A 17,760-nucleotide genomic window follows, 5' to 3' on the forward strand; every position below is an offset into this window, starting at 1 on the left:
TATTATTATGTCTGTTTTGATGAATATTTTGTCTTCTCTTTTACATTGAAATATTTAGGGTTCACTCACTGAACCATGAAAACACCTGCAAATGGAGGAAATTATGAAACTATTTTGAGTAGTCAAATGATGAACCCCAACCACTGAAACAGATGACTGTTGGTTCTGTGTGTGTTGACTCGGTGTAGTCTGACTGTATCTTGAAGCTCCTGTGAAACATCTGCTGATGGAGCTAAACTATTCTGAGAGGAACAGAATGAGTCAGGATTAAAGAGAGATGATGTTTGTTCACTGAGACTCTCAGCAGTCAGACTGAGCTTCCCAACGATTGATCAACCATTTACTATTTTGCAGTAAAAACTATATATGTGTGTGTGTGTGTGTGTGTGTGTGTGTGTGTGTGTGTGTGTGTGTGTTGTTTGTGATCCTCTCATCAGCTCAGATACGACTCTTTATCACTGTGTGAACACATGTTTGCTGTTGATGTAGGGAAAACTCTGACAGTAATAATCTCCTGTATCTTCAGTCTGGACGTCTTTCATGGTCAGAGAGAAATCACTTCCAGTATCTCTTGTTCCTGTCACTGAATCTAGATGGAGTTCCTGACTGGAGGGTGTTCATTTGATATATGAGGAGTTTAGGAGGTTCTTCAGGTTTCTGCTTATACTAATATAAGTGACCAACAAAGTAATTTGGCAAGTATTTCTTTATTTTTACACTGTGAATGGGGCAATAAATCCATCCCTACCCTAGCCCTATCCAACACATTCTGATTGTTTCCTCTTTTTTATGACTTTAATGAGATTTAAAAGGGAGAGAAAAAATAGTCAAAAGTCATGTTTGAACCAGTCACTCGCATCAAATACATTACAGCACACGTATCTGCCCGGAGCTGATGTTTCTGTTAATAGACACTACATTTATTAGCAAACATTTATTAATTTGTGTATTTGCAAAATGCTGGACTTGATTTTAGAACCTTTTCTTTTATGATTTCATGCAGGTTTCTTTACAATGTTACATCCTATCATTGTGATCTTCTGCTTTATACTGTTCAGTGCTTTGATGCAGCCTGTGATGTTAAAAGCGCTATATAAATGAAAATGATTGATTGATTGATTGATTGATTGATTGATTGATTGATAACCTTGTAATGCTTGTGAAAGAGCAACAGTTGACACGAATGTGAGAGAAACAGTAAAGACATGATTGAGAAAGCTTGTGTACGTTCAACAGAGTACTTTCAGATCTGGACAGATCTCATGGAAAGGTCGACTTCTTGAGACTGACTCTGAGAACAATCTTACTCTTATCTTTATATGAAGTGCTGCTGGTCTTATGTCACTGCAGGAGTGTGTATGCGGTGGGTTCTTAAAGCAGTTTCATATTCTTGACAGGGTATTAAATGGGTGTTTCTGTTTCACAGCTTTGTTTTGTTTTACCTTGTTTCAACTACAAGTTATTTGTGTATTATTACAGCAATGTATATATATATATATATATATATATATATATATTGTGTTGGAAGAGCCAACGACAGACACAGTGGGTGTAGCGTCAGGCCTTTTATTAAAGAAATATACAAAATAAAGTGTCCAGGGGAAAAGTGTCCACAATAAATGGGGAACTGGTGTCCTCGTCGTGCTGCAGGGGAAGAGCAGGTCGGGTAGTGTTCCAGGGAAGGGTCCAGGTAAGGGGTGGAGTGCAGGCGGCTGCACACGCTCCTCTCTCTGGTCCGGGCGCAAGGGAAAGCGGCTTCTTCCGTGGCTTCTCCATCGCTTTTTCCCGGTCGTCATTTAGACAGTGTCGTGTGGTTCAGGCTGATCGGGCTAAATGCTGCTTTCTGTGGGAATATAAGAAGAGCGGTTAGTGTCGGTGTTCATGGGCGAAATGCTCCCGTCAGCGTGCCACGTGGCTTTCTTATGCCGCTTTGCTGATTGGGGGCAGCTGGGACTGATCAGCCTGTGACAAGCGGTGCACATGTTCCTCGCTGCTGGGGACGCTACTGCCAGTGTCTGCTGGGGGTAGAAAATGCAGTTTTGGGTTTAGAGGATTTCGATAGGGGTACCTGCCAGTAGCCCTTGGTCAAGTCCAGTGTGGAGATAAACCGGGCCCTTCCCAGTCAGTCCAACAATTTATCGACGCGAGGCATGGGGCATCCACAAACTCTGAGACCTGCGTTTAAGTGGCGGAAATCTTTGCAGAAACGGAGGGTGCCGTCGGGCTTCGTACCATCACTATGGGCTGGACCACATGCTGCGGGATCGCTCAGTTACTCCCACCTTGAGCATTTGTTGAATTTCTCTCTCAATAGCCTGCTGATGAGCCTCTGCGACACGGTAAAGCCACTGCCAGACATCAACTCCAGGATGCGTCCGGATCTCGTGCTCGATGACCTGGGTCCGGCCGGGACTAGGGGAGAACACGTCAAAGAACTGACCGACCAGGTGCTGGAGCTCCCACGTCTAGGCAGCTGAGAGATGGGGTTGGTGTCAACAACCAGGGGACCGGTGGTCACAAGGCGGAGACTTGGCCGTCGTTCCCCTTTCCATATTTTGAAGAGGTTGACATGGTATAGCTGGTCAGGTCTTTGGTGGTCGGGCTGGTGTAGTCTGTATGTGACCAGGCTGATTCTTTCCACCACGGTGTAGGGTCCCTGCCAGTTCACTAAGAACTTGCACGCAGCCGTAGGAACGAGGACCATGACCTTGTCACCGGGCTGGAATTCCCGTGGTTGGGCTGCCCAGTTGTAGTGCCGCTGTTGGGCCTGCTGAGCCTTGCACAGGTCGTCCAGGACTAACGGCATGACGCTGCCTATCCGTTCCCTCATCTCCTTGACATGCTCTACGACGGTGCAATGGGCTGCCGGCTGCCAGTTCACCCTAACCCTAGCTTCTGGGGTTTCCTTGCGCGCGCTCGTGGTGGGCCGATGCAGCCAGCCAGCCACGCCACGTGCAGGGGTGCCGGATCTTCCATTGAAATCGGCTCATTGTGAGCAGAGGGAACCGCTGGCCTGTTGACTGGTCGTGGCGTGCCCTCTGGCGCCCGTCGCTCTGGACCACCCCTGGGAAAAAGGAGGCGCTCGCTCCTCAGACTCCTGATGTTGGGCGCGTCCGCCAGCTCCACCGCCACAACGAGCTCCATGGTGGTAGCTGGGTTCCTCATCCTGACAGCTTGTCTGTGTAAGCGGGAAGGGCTCTCAGGAATGACCTGCTTTCGCCACCTGACCCACCATTGGGGTCACATCGAGGAGCCAGTGTTGGGTGAGGCGCGCGAGTTTGCCCACTTGCGCTCGGGCGGGGAGGTCTGGGTTGTACTCCCAGCTGTGGAAAATGGGTGAAAGGCTGAGCCAGGAGAGAATCTCTTGGGGTACTTCTAGTTAGCTCTCTGCCGCCTCGCGAAAAGGGAGAAATCATGCGCTGTGCAGCTCACCGGTTAACAGGGCCAGTATCCGTGCTCCTCCTCAGGGTGCCAACCTTCTGCATTGGCAGTTGTCTCGAACATTTGCAGGAATGCCTCGGGATCGTCATGTGCGGACATTTTTGGTAGCATTTTGGCTTGGGCTCGGGGTCAGGCAGCGGTATGCGTAAGGCAGCGGCGGACCGTGAGGGCAGCGAGCTCCTGCTCCGTTTGGCCTGTCGAGTTGCCAGATGCTCAACGATTTGTTGCTGATGGACGCTGATCTCGGTGAGCCGTTGTAGCAGTTCTTCCATGGCGGGGAGGAGGAGCTATGCCAAGCGATAAACTAAAGGGGAGATAGAAAAAAAGAAGGGGTGAAGATGAGATCACTTGCCGGTGTTTCTTCATACTCTTGCCCGCATTCTCCACAAGTGTGACAGGGTGAAGAAACACACAGCAAGGAGGGCTCAAATCAAAACCTCGGAGGGTGGAGTTATTTAACAAAGAAAGATTTTGTAACACTTTTGCATGTCTTTATAGTCACTTTTGTTCAGTTTAATGCATCCATGCTAAAGAAAAGTAGATTAATTTATTTAATAACTTCACATGTGTTGAGGTTTTTATACTTGTTCTCAGTTCTCATTTACCAAACCAGTTCAGACACGCTTCTTTGAAAATGACTAATATATATATATATATATATATATCTCAGTACCTGACATCAGTGATTCTGGTCTGGAATCAGGGTCTTTCTTGGACACAGCAGCAAAGAGGACGGCTGTGAAGGACAGACTGAAAGCTGCCGGTCATAACCTCATAACACTGGTCCTGTAACGGAGCAACAATTGACATGAATGTGAGTGGAGCCTAACGACAAGCTGAGTGTGTCATCATTACATTTCAGTGTGATATTGTCTCAAGGTCAGTTTTATTGAAGTTTTTTATCTGTACTTCCCCTCTGAAAGCTGCAGATTCTTTCTCTCTCTTTTCTGTCCTTCTTTTATTGCTTTCTTTACTCTTTTTTTTTTCAGGAAGCTGACAGAATTAAATTGACCATACATAAAAAAGCGAGAGATATATTGCCATATCATTTTCTCCATAAACTTTTTGCACAGTGACTTCCTCACAACACTGACACATGCATCAAAACCAGAATTGTGATGAAGTCCAAAACAATTGCCTGATATTAACACAAAAATATCAGAATTCAGAGGAATTTAGTAATTTCTTGAGCTCTGAAATGGGATTCTTGCTGTAAAGGGTTTTAACAAGTGGGTTTAATGAGAGTTTAACAAGTCAGGGATAAGGTTACTTTCTGACTTTCTTTGTGAGGCCAGCATCGTCACATTTATTGATTGAAGTGTTTCAAAAGAAACTTCAAAACTTCAGGAATTACGCAGTTTATTGCTAAATGAGCAAATAATGTCAGATCATTTCAAACCTTTTTTCTATTTGTATTTTATACATACTCAGAAATAAAAGTACAAAAGCTGTCACTGGGCAGTACCTTTTTAAAAAATACACTTTTTGTACCCATTAGGCTCAAAAAATGGACCCTTTAGGTACAAATATGTCCCTTTTAAAAATCTACCGCCCCAGTGACAACTTTTGTACCTTTTATTTTTAAGAGTGTATTTGCACTAAAAGGTATAATATACAGTATTATCATAATTCACTGTGTTCATGTTTTATCCTAATCCTTAGAAATAGCAGAATGTATCACTTAAAGTGTAACATAACAAATAAATACACACATTAACCCTCTGTCCACTAAAAGACACACTGCAATCATCTGCAAATGTACACGCTTTATTCAAATATATTTACACTATATGTATAATTGAAATTACATTTCTTTATATGATTCAATGAATTTATAAAACCACAAGCTGGTTTTAGACAGCACAGACTCCTTTTGCAAACCAACTAAAAATCTATTACATCTAAACATTAATAAATATGAATTATATGTACAATTTAGTGTCTAGTGCCTCGGTCTGTTCCTCTTATTTACACAATGTCCCATTTCTCCTTTTCTCTACTCTCTATCTGATTTCTAGCTCTGGTTTCTGCTGGTGCTGTGTGTTCAGCTCCTCCAGGATCCACACAGAGCTCCTCACGGACTGAAGATGACCAGGAAGCAGTTCTCTGCACTTCCTGTGTCACTTCTGCTCTCCCCTATACAAACAGTCGAAAGCATTGATCTAGACTGATCCCAACGACACAATCCAGCCGTGACTGCTGTGATTCAGAAAGTGTGTGTCACTGGTCTTACACCTGTTCAGTTTAACCAGGGTGGCTCTCAATGTCCTCTAAACTGGGCCGGTCTGATGCCGATGCACGTAGACACCAGCGAATCAGCTGGCGGCACTCTGTTACACACAACACAGCCTTCAGCAACACAAAAGCACACGCTTCACCTGGATCTGGACGTGATGTCCGTCTCTTGCCTGTAGACAGCTCTCTAGGGAAGGTCAGCCTGCTTTTGGAGGTGACCCTGCGTGCTCCTCTGAAGGGGAAACAGCCGCACAGGATGCTGTAGAGCGTCACCCGACCGACCAAATCGTAGCCGGTCCTGCGTAGTAGCGGTGCTGCGAAACCACTCAGGAGGCGGCGTATTCAAGAGTGCCTGAGAGACACAAGACCACAAACGTCCGATCAAAATCTTCCCTTTGGTGTTCACAAACATATGACTGCAGTGAGATCAAAGCAACCTGCAAAGTGTTGGTAGGCTGAGTCTTGCAGCAGATCTCCACAGCCGAAGTCCAGCAGCTTGATGTCGTGGGACTCAGTGGAGATCAGAAGGTTCTCAGGTTTGACGTCCCGGTGCAGGACTCATGGCTCTCGCAGTGTTTCAGCGCCGTGATCAGCTGCAGCAGGACTTTTTGGCCAGAGTCTCCTCCAGACATCCGTTCTCCTCGCAGAAACTCTGGAGATCTTGGCAAGGAGCAGGGCGCTCCAGGATCATGGTGTAGCGTCTGCGATGGTCGAACCACTCCAGCAGCTGCAGGACGTATGGGCAGGCAGGAGCCGAATTGACCAGGGTCATCAAAGCCACCTCCAGCGGCAGCGAGCCTGACCTTCCTGCAGAGACCAAAGATCCGTTACATCCAGAGCTGAATGCAGATTCACAACAGATTCACCTTCAACTCACCCACGTTCAGCGTCTCTGGCGCCCTGCTTTTGCAAACGTGCTTGATGGCAACCTGTGAACAGATAAACCACAGGAAATCACGCATTCACTGATATCGCCATTTCTAAAAAGCTGTTTGAATGAAGCAGGGAAGGAAATGTCTTACTGGCAGTCTGTCGGACCTCGTATCCCAGCATGCACCGAGCGAATCCACCTCGGCCCAGCAATGGGCCCTTGGCATCACGCTTCTGAAACGCACAAGAAATGTATAAACAGAACATTTTCTATTAATAACTGAGTCATGACATCTTTGATAATCCTGACCTCTGCGGGAGCGCTGGCTGGTCTTGTGTTGGAGGTGGACGGCCCTTCATCCTCCCGGCCGCGCTCTGCCGCTTCCTCTTCCTGTGAGGCTGATCTGTGGACACAGAAACAGCCAGGTCAGAAGGCAGAGGTGCGATGTATCCTGGTAGCTCTTGGCTCAGGGGCTGCTCTGGGTCACGATCACCAGAGCCTCGTCTCCCATCCTCCTGAGCAGCCGTCTGAGAGATACCAGCGCTCCTGGATCTGGAGCGGCCCGAGGCTGAAATATTACACACTTACAATGCTTCATACTGTTTTATTAACAGTCAATAATCAAAACATATTTAATCACAGTTTATCTGTCACGTGGAACAAGATACACATCACTTAACTTAAATATAACCAGGTTGCACAAGCTGTCAAACAATGCACATACCAATAATAAATATCCTAAAATAATCAATTAAAATACATACCTCGTCTTTCGTCTGAGTGAGCCATTGACGACCTCCTCCAAACTCCTCAAAATAAGAAAATAGGGAGAAAGAAAGAAAAGTAATAGAAAAAAACGAAATACAATAACAATACAAGACACAAGTGCAGAAATAAGTTTAGTTATAGAACAAATAACAGTTTAAAACTCTTCTCCAAGAAAATCCGCTGATCTCCGTCTGAAATAAAGTCTTCTTCTCAGGAATCCTCCGATGAGCTTCAGAAAGCAACAAGATCTGATCAGAAAATACTCAAATGTCTCTTCGTCTCACAACCAACAGATAGCGATGGGTTCGAGTGTTTATATATTCAGTCAGAACTCATAACACGCGTCGCTATAGCAACTAAGACGCGAATCACGACGGCGCTTACGTCAGTTCCGCATCGCGGCGTGCATGTCAGCACGCGAGTTGAATATTTATGCAATTATTCATTTCTATTTTAAATTTAATTATGGTTTTTAATCTAAACACTTTAATTATTTAACAACTTAGCTCTGTTTCTAAAATAGTTTTAAATCAGTTTTGTTTATACATGAATGTGCGTTTTTAAACGAACGAGTCAATGATTCAGTTAGACACTCATAAAGTACAGACTCCTGAATGAATCAGTCTTTTGAACGAATCATTTGAGCGTATGATTCGGTGATAAAAACAGTTACTTGCCACCAACTACTGGCAGTTTTAGTTTCATTTGTAAACTACAATTTCAGATTTAAAATCATTTAATATTTTTGTTTAAAATCAGTTCACATTTCTGTATTAAATGTTTTGTGTGAAACCATCTTAAAATAGACTACTGTAAAAAATGCTGTTCTCACTTAGATTTGTTGTCATGTTTTCAGCCAAAATATCAAACAATTCTTAAATTAAGAAGGATTTTCTCGACATTAAGTTTACTGACAGAGTTTTCGATAGAACAAAATAACTATAAATTTTTGACTAATTTAATCTTTCCTTAAAACAAGACAATAATTTTGATTTGTCTAGAAAATCTAGATATTTTGTCCGGAAACAAGACAAAAAAATGTAAGAAAACCATAATGAAAGAAATTGCTTGAAAACGGCATATTGACATTTGTATATCATATTAAAATCAGCTAACTAAATGTATTACATATAAACTCACTCTATTTGTTGTGCTGACTTTTATTAAAAATATATCCGATCAATTTCTGACATTCCTAAAGCATCTGAAACCCTGAAACATAAAAAATGACTGGTGATTTAAAAAAAAAAATCACATTGATTTTGCCTTTTTGATGTCTATTCATGCCATTTAATTTTTTTTGGAAAGATAGTCCTAGTGTCCTCTACAGAGGACATAAAATAAAATATGAATAAAATATATTTTTTTCAAAAATGTTATTTTTTCTTATGACTTAATGTAATGACACGAAAATATACTTAATTCAAAAAACATTTTTTTCTATGGGTCAGGAGGAAAAAGATAATGAAGTTATAAAAGACTAATAATAATAATTTCTTCCACAGATTATTTTGGTCTGTGAAGTGGTCGAGTCATGCTCAATACGTACCTGTTTGAAGAAGAGCGGACCACACATCAGATTTTGAGATGTGGCAGCACAAATAGGTTTGTTGTTGATTATTTTATAAGCCTACTTTTTTATATTGTGCATAAATTTAAGGCAGGTCGTATTTTTGCTGAAGTGTGTTTAGTTTGAGTCGTGGCAGGACAGACAGGTATGCTGTTGACCTCATTCTCAGTGTACTCTGTTGTCTTTGTACTGTGTATAAAAACACATTGAAATTTATTGAGGTTAACTGCGATTAATCATTATTGTTCTCACTCATCGTTAATTTCCTTTTTTATTTCTCATTAATGCATATGCTCTACAAACATTGAATAATGTGAATTTACATGGAAGTGAACAGATTATTTGTAGCTTTTTCTTTGCACTACGTAGAAAGGAATTGATAGAGACTGAGCCTGCTGTGAGGACACAGCTGAAAGGAGAGTCTTCACAGAGAGTCAAGTGACTTTTATTTTGTATGCGTCTGTAATTTAAGTTATTTAACATTTTTCATAAACCACCCACATAAACTACTTTAGAGGTCTGCTTAAGAGTGACTGCTTAATGTCAGTTAGAATTTTTCTTCATTTTGGCAGAGTTCAGTCAAATATCAGGCAAAAACCTGCAAACCGAATTCTTTCAGGAACCGGACAGATTCACAGACCGTTTCATTGGTAAATTAGAATAGAGATGAGTCTTTAAAAGAACTTGCACTTTTAAGAGAGCTAGTAAACTTGTTTAGGACAGTTTGTTTTCCAACACTGTTTCCTGTTGGAGTACTTGCCGTGTGCACAATGTAAAGTCAGCGTTATAGAGTAAAACTTGGTGTTAAACGGAAATTAAGGACGTTTTAAAGAGAACTTTGTTAAAATGGTCTATGTTTGTGTACTGTTTACTGAAAATTGGCAGTGTGCTTTTTTTTTTGATTCAAGGTAAAGATTTTTATTAAAGAGAACTTGTGTTAATATACTGTTACGTGACAGATTCTCAATGTGAGCTGAGCGGTTTTGTTCTTCAGGCAACGATGTGTCAAGATCGAGGACAGACAGACACCTGCTGGTCATAACATATCTCAAGCGAGGATTTCCAATCAGGTTTTAGACCGTGCCATAGTACTGAGACTGCTCTCATTAGAGTTACTAATGACCTGCTTCTATCATCGGACTGTGGTTTTATCTCAAGTTATTAGTGCTATTAGATCTTAGTGCAGCATTCGATACTATCGATCACCACATTCTCTTGGATAGACTAGAAAACTAAGTTGGCATTAGAGGAAGCGCCTTAGCATGGTTTAAACCATATCTATCTGACCGCTATGATGAGGTATCATATCGCTCAGAAGTGAAATATGGAGTTCCTCAAGGCTCAGTGCTAGGACCATTACTTTTCAACCCATACATATTACCTCTGGGAGATATTATCAGGAGACATGGTGTTAGCTTTCACTGCTATGCTGATGATACTCAGCTCTATATTTCAGCGCAGCCTGGTGATACACCAAATTGAGAATCTAACAGAATGCATAGTCGATATAAAAACTGGATGATGAGTAACTTCTTTAATGCTAAATTCTGAAAAAACAGAGAGTGCTAATAATTGGACCTAAAAACCCCACATATAATAATCCAGAACACAGTCTAAGACTTGATGGCTGCTCTGTTAATTCTTCATCATCAGGTAGGAACCTAGGTGTGCTGTTTGACAGCAGTCTTTCCCTTCGAAAACCATGTTTCTAGCATCTGTAAAACTGCGTTTTTCCATCTTAAAAATATATCTAAATTACGACCTATGCTTTCAACCTCTAATGCAGAAATATTAATTCATGCGTTTATGACCTCGAGGTTTGATTATTGTAATGCTTTATTGAGTGGTTGTTCTGCACGCTTGATAAACAAACTTCAGCTAGTCCAAAGCGCTGCAGCTAGAGTCCTTACTAGAAACTAGGAAGTATGATCATATTAGCCCGGTTCTCTCAAAACTGCACTGGCTCCCTATCAAACATCGGATAGATTTTAAAATCTTATTATTACCTATAAAGCCCTGAATGGTTTAGCTCCTCAAAATTTGAGCGATCTCTTATCACATTATAGTCCTGCCCGTCCGCTGCGTTCTCAAAACTCTGGCTATTTGATAATACCTAGAATATCAAAATCGACTGGAGATCCTTTTTTTCTATCTAGCACCTAAACTCTGGAACAATCTCCCTAACGCGCTGTTCGGGAAGCAGACACACTCTGCCAGTTTAAATCTAGATTAAAGATCTAGATCTTTTTAACTTAGCTCTACACATAACACACCAACACACTTATATTATTTAAATCAGTTAAAAAGATTTTTAGGCTGCATTAATTAGATTCACTGGAACCAGAACATTACTCCTAAAATACAATGTACTTGTGACATCGTGAAAAAGAATGGCATGTATGCTAATATTAGTCTTGTTTCTTTTCTTAATCTGTTTCACAGTTTGTATCCAGAGTAGATGGTGGATCAGCACCCAGAGATTATGTTCATCAGAGACCAGAACACCTAGATGCACACACACAGCTGCGTTTAAAATTGAACTGGCTCCAACTGGTTTCTCCCATGTTTTTTTCTCTATTCTGTATGAATGGGGTTTGGTCCCTTACCGCTGTCGCCTCTGGCTTGCTTTGTTGTGGGACACTTAACTTCTAGCAACTATTGTCAAATTTATTACAGAGACTGTCTCTGCATTTAACAGCAAAATTATTCACTCTCGTTATTATACTTCTCCCATGTGTTCAGAGTGACCTACTTTCTATTAATTGTCTAATTGTCTTCAGCTGTGTCTTGTTAATTTAGTCAGTTCCTGTGTGTATTTAAGTTCCAGTTTTCTTATGTTTAATCTTCACTTCTCGTCTTTAAAGCGTGTGGGTTTTTTTTTTTGTCCTGCCTGCTTGCAACTATCTTGCTATTTTGTCAATTTGTAGAGGATTAAAACTGTTTCAGTTCATTTTTCTCATTGAGTGTTCCTTCTCACAAACCACACCGTGACATAGGTTCAAATATGTCCTTTTAAAATCTACCGCCCAGTGACAGCTTTTTACCTTCATTTCTAAGAGTGTATTTGCACTAAAAGGTATAATATACAGTATTATCATAATTCACTGTGTTCCTGTTTCATCCTAATCCTTAGAAATAGCAGAATGTATCACTTAAAGTGTAACATAACAAACAAATACACACATTAACTCTCTGTCCACTAAAAGACACACTGCAATCATCTGCAAACATACAGGCTTTATTCAAATATATTTATTACTAAATGTATAATTGAAATTACATTTCTTTATATGATTCAATAAATTTATAAAACCACAAGCTGGTTTTAGACAGCACAGACTCCTTTTTTTTAAACCAACAAAAATCTATTACATCTAAACATTAATAAATATGAATTATATGTACAATTTAGTGTCTAAGGCCTCAGTCTGTTCCTCTTATTTACACAATGTCCCATTTCTCCCTTTTCTCTACTCTCATTCTGAAAAACACACTTTAGCTAAAAACCCAATCTCTATCTGATCCCAGGCTCTGGTTTCTGCTGGTGCTGTGTGTTCATCTCCTCCAGGATCCACACAGAGCTCCTCACGGACTGAAGGTGACCAGGAAGCAGTTCTCCACACTTCCTGTGTCACTCCTGCTTTGACAAGGCTATTCCTCTAAACTTTAATGATGGCAAAGCATCCAGGTCCTGATGAAAGTCAACATGTGCTTGGCTGTTGTTTCTTGTTATGAACGGAAGTGTTTGGTTTCCTCTAAACGCACTACCAGCACTTTACGTCTAATAAACAGTTTCATGTTGGATTCATGTCTACCAGAAATCTCAAAGATCATTTAGGTTCTTCTTATCAAAGGTGTCTGTGGTCCTGGTTACACCTGCTAAGATGTGTTTTGGTCAATCACAGTTTTTAGCGTTGAATGCTTTCGACCACATGAGCGTCCTGCTCTATGAGCGCGATCCAGTCTACTTCTGGGAATAGTTGAAAGTGGACAAACTTAAACCATTCACAGCTGTATTTAGCTTTTTCCACTTCAGACCAATGAAAAGGCACCTTAATAAAAATTCAGCTTTTGACTGCAATGCAGTGAACAATGGATGATTTTTAAGATGTTGATTAAAATGTTATTTTCTTCTGCCACTAAAGCCACAAGAGCATTTTTTACAATCAATAGTGATCGACATAAAATGTCAATGAAGTTAGAAAAGGAAACAGGATTCAGAGGTCTGTTGAAATCTGTTAATAAAGTAGATTGTGAGCTCATTCAAACTGTTCAGAAGTCTATAGCAGGGCTGGGTGATTTTCCATCAGTCCTGCAGTAGAATATGAATCTGAATATGAAACATTTATTAATCTGTGACCACGAGATGCTGACCGACTCCTAATAAATAAATAACTGAAATATAGGAATTTCCAATATCCTAATTAGAGACTGAAATAAATGACTGATAAATGTCTCAGTATAAATGGTCACTTTCTTAAAGCCACAGGTGTCTAAGAAAAGAAGCAAAAACTGGGAAAACTTTTACAGTGAACATATTTTTTCTTCAGCAAGCACCTCACAACTTTTCTTCAGGCAATGTCAAATCTAGTAGGTGTTATGTAATTATATTACATTGCATTAATAAGTATATTTCCTCCTTAGAACATCATATAAAAAAATCTGTGAAGTGTTTGATTCAATGTGTTTGTGTTGTTTGTGATCCTCTCATCATCAGCTGCAGTATCTCTCAGCTGTATCAGTGCAGTCACTGTGACTCTGACTCACAGCTTTTTGTACGACTCTTTATCACTGTGTGAACACATAACCACTATGATAACTCTGACAGTAATAATCTCCTGTATCTTCAGTCTGGACTCCTCTGATGGTCAGAGAGAAATCAGTTCTGGATCCACTTCCACTGAATCTAGATGGAGTGTTTGACTCTCTCTGGTTTGCTGAATGAATCAAGAGTTTGAGAGCTTCTCAGGTTTCTGCAGGTACCAGGCCATACATGTATATGAACCTGGACAGGCATCTCTCCCTATTGTGTGTTAGTTTTGCATGTTATAGTGACGGATTCATCAATCTGAACTGTTTTTTTACAGAGGGAGTCTGAGTCACAGTCACTTGTCCGCTGAGGACCTGTGCAACATAGCAAGGAGTTTAAAAAACAGGATTTATGTAAAATGTCACTTTTTTTTAAGTAATTACACCATTTTACATCACCATGTATACATATACAGAGAGTCCAGATGAGGATGAGGATGTTGTTCATTGTAGTAGTTGAGTCTTGTGTGATGATGAAGATTGTATTTGTGTTCTGCTCTCAGTCATGAAGTGTTAAACTCACAGCACTATAAGCACTCTCATGTAAAGTGTCTCTATATAAATGATCTTCAGACACAGAACGGCTGTCAGTCTCAGGCAAATCACTAAAGGATTTTAATGCTTTACAGATGAATATTAGCTCTATAATTCACAGTGTTGATCTAACTGGGTTACTAAAAAAGCAATTTGATTTCTAAACACATGGATTCATACACGTAAACCAATTTCGACACAAGATTACAACCCGCAATGTACTGCATAACTACAAAGACTTCACAGCAAACCAGAGGCAGAGTCAGACATTAGAAAATTCATATAACATATAACACATAAACACTGAAGATCAACTTTTCCAAAAAACTTTAAACTGATGTTTACATTTTATGTGCATTTTACCTTTAGAAAAGTTTCACAGAGTGTCCACATAATCTTTTGAGCTGAATTCTTATATTTAATGAGTGAAATAGAATAATAAGACATTTTCTGTTTCACTGACAAATAAAAGCTGCATCTGAACATTCTTAGTCAAACGTATCATATTCATGTCAAAGGGATCATGTCCAAACTATATTCTGCAAGAGAGAAAGTTTGGATCATGTGACTGATTATTTAATTATTAATCATGATTTATTATTTTAAAAGAGAAAACATCACAGTCCTCTGACAAATGATGTTTCAAAGCTTACTAGTTTAACATTCAACAGATTTTGAACCCGATTTGAAGTAGGGATGCTTTGATCATCAGGTTTGTGTTGGAGATGCCGGCGTTCAGAGCCTGCACACGTCATAGTCAGAGAAGAAACCCATCTAGTAAGAGCACGTATTGTTTTCTTGTGCAGTCACGCTTTCTAAGTTCTCAGACAGAACATCAAACTTTAACTAGACCGCAGCTTGCTTTGTTAACGCCCAATCATTTGCCATCAGAATTCTTCATCACAGTTAATTTGAAAACCATAGTCATTTAGCAGAAAAATATGTTTTGTCAGCATGGAAAAGATTTGCCCAGATCTGCACTTTCATATTTTTCTGTCGCACTATGGTATCCGTAGGTACTAGTTACAAAAGAGTCCACGCTGTAAATTTAATTATGTACATTGCAGGTTAATCTGTGCTGCCACTGAATATTGACATCATTTTGGTTGTGTACTTATTATATTAGTTTATGTCTTTATTTTTCTTCTTTCAGGTAGATGAGAATATATGGTTGTTTAGTGTAGTTATTTGCTAAATGACACATATAAGACGTAATAGGCTGGATTTCTTTTGCTCTTTCCATTTCTTTTATGTTTCAGGTTTTACATTTGTTTTATTTTCTTAATATCATTTGTTGGGTGTGCAACAAGAATAGTAATTAGTAGTGTGGGAAGCCCTGTGGACCAGAAGATGAAGGTTCAAACTTTATTGTTGAAATGTTATGTTGTTGTTTACAATGACATTTCAGCACACTTTATGATTTATCAGATATATCATTGAAGTATCACAGATGGTTTGAAATGTGTGTGTGTGTGTGTGTGTGTCTGATCGCAGATAGGTTAGTATGACTGGAAACAAAGAAAGATGAGGTATAACACTAAGAAATATATTTCTGCTCATAAAATAGAATTACAAATTGCTTTATATAGTTTAGTAAGATCCACTAAAGAGGAGATGATCTTTAGAGAATCAGAAATAAGATTTGTTTTTCTAGTACATTCATCAACAAATTAATTTCTTTGGCAAACACAACTGAATCGTTTGTTGAGTTGAATGTAAGTGGTCAGAGTTCAATAATAATAAATCTACAGTCAGCTTCCTGTTTGATTACCTTAGGAAAGTGTGAAACATCAAACTAATATTTTCTCCAATTATACATGAATGATTTCAACATGGTACTATTAATTAGATTTTCAGTAGAAGAAGAAGAAGAAAGAAAATGAGAATTGTGCTCTGAATGTTCTCTAGAATATACAGATATCATGCAGAACTCATTACCTGATTCTGATTAGCAATATCTTCCATCGTAATTATTCACAGATTTGATTGGTCGTTGTAATTGTGGGTTATTGTGAATGAAGGAATTAAAAAAAGATTCAAGAAAGATTGAGTGAATGAAAACACATAAGAATGAATAAAGTAAGTTCATCATCGGGGCTGTATTTCAGCTGGATTAGTGTGTCTTCAGATTTGATCAGCTTTTAAATGACTTTATCAGGTGAACACCAGCTACTCACCAGATATAGTGTCACTGATGTAATAATTTCCTATCAGTCTGACTCACTGATGGGTCAGAGATGAATCACCGTCGAGATCCAATTTCCACCTATCCAGAGAGTTCACTGGAGGCCGTTAATTTCATCATATTTAGAGCTTCATATTTCTCGTGGCGTACCAGATTGACATATAGTATGGCTGTGCTCATTAAAGAGCATGCATCTCATCACAGGTTCTTCTAGTCTGTTGTTAATCTTCAGGAGTTTATAATTGATCATCACCAGAGTCAGAAAGCAACATGTCAATGGCTACTTATCACAAATGTCAGGCACAACGCAGGCCCACTTTAGCCAATCTTATACTGTTTTCAAGTCCCACGTAATTCTGGTAAATAGCATTTAGTAATGGGCTCATGGGGATGATATTGAGGATGTTGTCATTGTAGTAGCGAGTCTTCTGTGGGATGATGAAGATTGTGTTGTGTTCGTTATATTTTTCAGTCATACAGCAGTAACTACAGACTTAGTAAACACTTCAGATAATTAAAGCAAGTCTGAATGATAAACAGCATGGGTTTAGCTGAGCTGCTGACAAAATATTAAAACTTCTAGATGATGATTGAACCCTGAAAATGTTTTGAACCAGTTGTGATAATAACATGGATTGATTAAACATATTTTGTTTGGTGTTTCTGCTATTGATACATCTTATATCTGTATATTTGACTTCCTGTATTTACACTGTTCATCATGGTAGTGTGTGGTGTTTAGAAGTTTGAAATATGATGTAGAAGGCACACATTACAGTCATCCACATGCATTGTATTCATGTTAAAGTATTCTATGTTAACACAGATAAAGCAGGAGTTTCTATTGGGTCATGTGATTCAACATTAACATGCGCAATCTAATGATAACAGATATCATGCGTTTTCTGTGTGCGTGAGGGAAATGCTTTTCATGTGCCTAGTCAGATCAGTCAAAGATCATCAGACCGCCAACAGCCCTGGATTAAACAAACCGGGGTTTTAAATAGACCAGAATACTGATTCATTTGTCTGAAGTTATGGTTTTCTAGGAATCATGACGATTGGCACATAATAATACATAGCAACAGATATGATGAACATGCAGCAACATCGTTAGTGATAAGAGGCCAAGGCCACTATATTAGCTGCTAATGTACTTCTTTAAAAGTGTTTTATCAGCACATGACAGATTTTGCAGCAAGTTTTGCAATTTTTAAAAATCATTGCTTTTCTTATTATCATACACAGGTTATCATCTGAGGTAAGCTCACAGTGCTAAGGTTTAAAAGTTCTGCTGAGTTTGTGTTCACCGAAGTTAACAGAGGCTTTGCACGCAGTCTTACTGAT

General features: G+C 39.7%; 1 pseudogene; it reads right to left on the minus strand.

Annotated features, from left to right (window-relative positions):
- Nucleotides 1–17,760, minus strand: part of LOC122332337 — a 110,492-nt pseudogene that overhangs the window by 86,978 nt on the left and 5,754 nt on the right.

The sequence above is a fragment of the Puntigrus tetrazona genome, unplaced genomic scaffold (genome assembly GCF_018831695.1).
Source record: "Puntigrus tetrazona isolate hp1 unplaced genomic scaffold, ASM1883169v1 S000000009, whole genome shotgun sequence".
Lineage (NCBI taxonomy): Eukaryota > Metazoa > Chordata > Actinopteri > Cypriniformes > Cyprinidae > Puntigrus > Puntigrus tetrazona.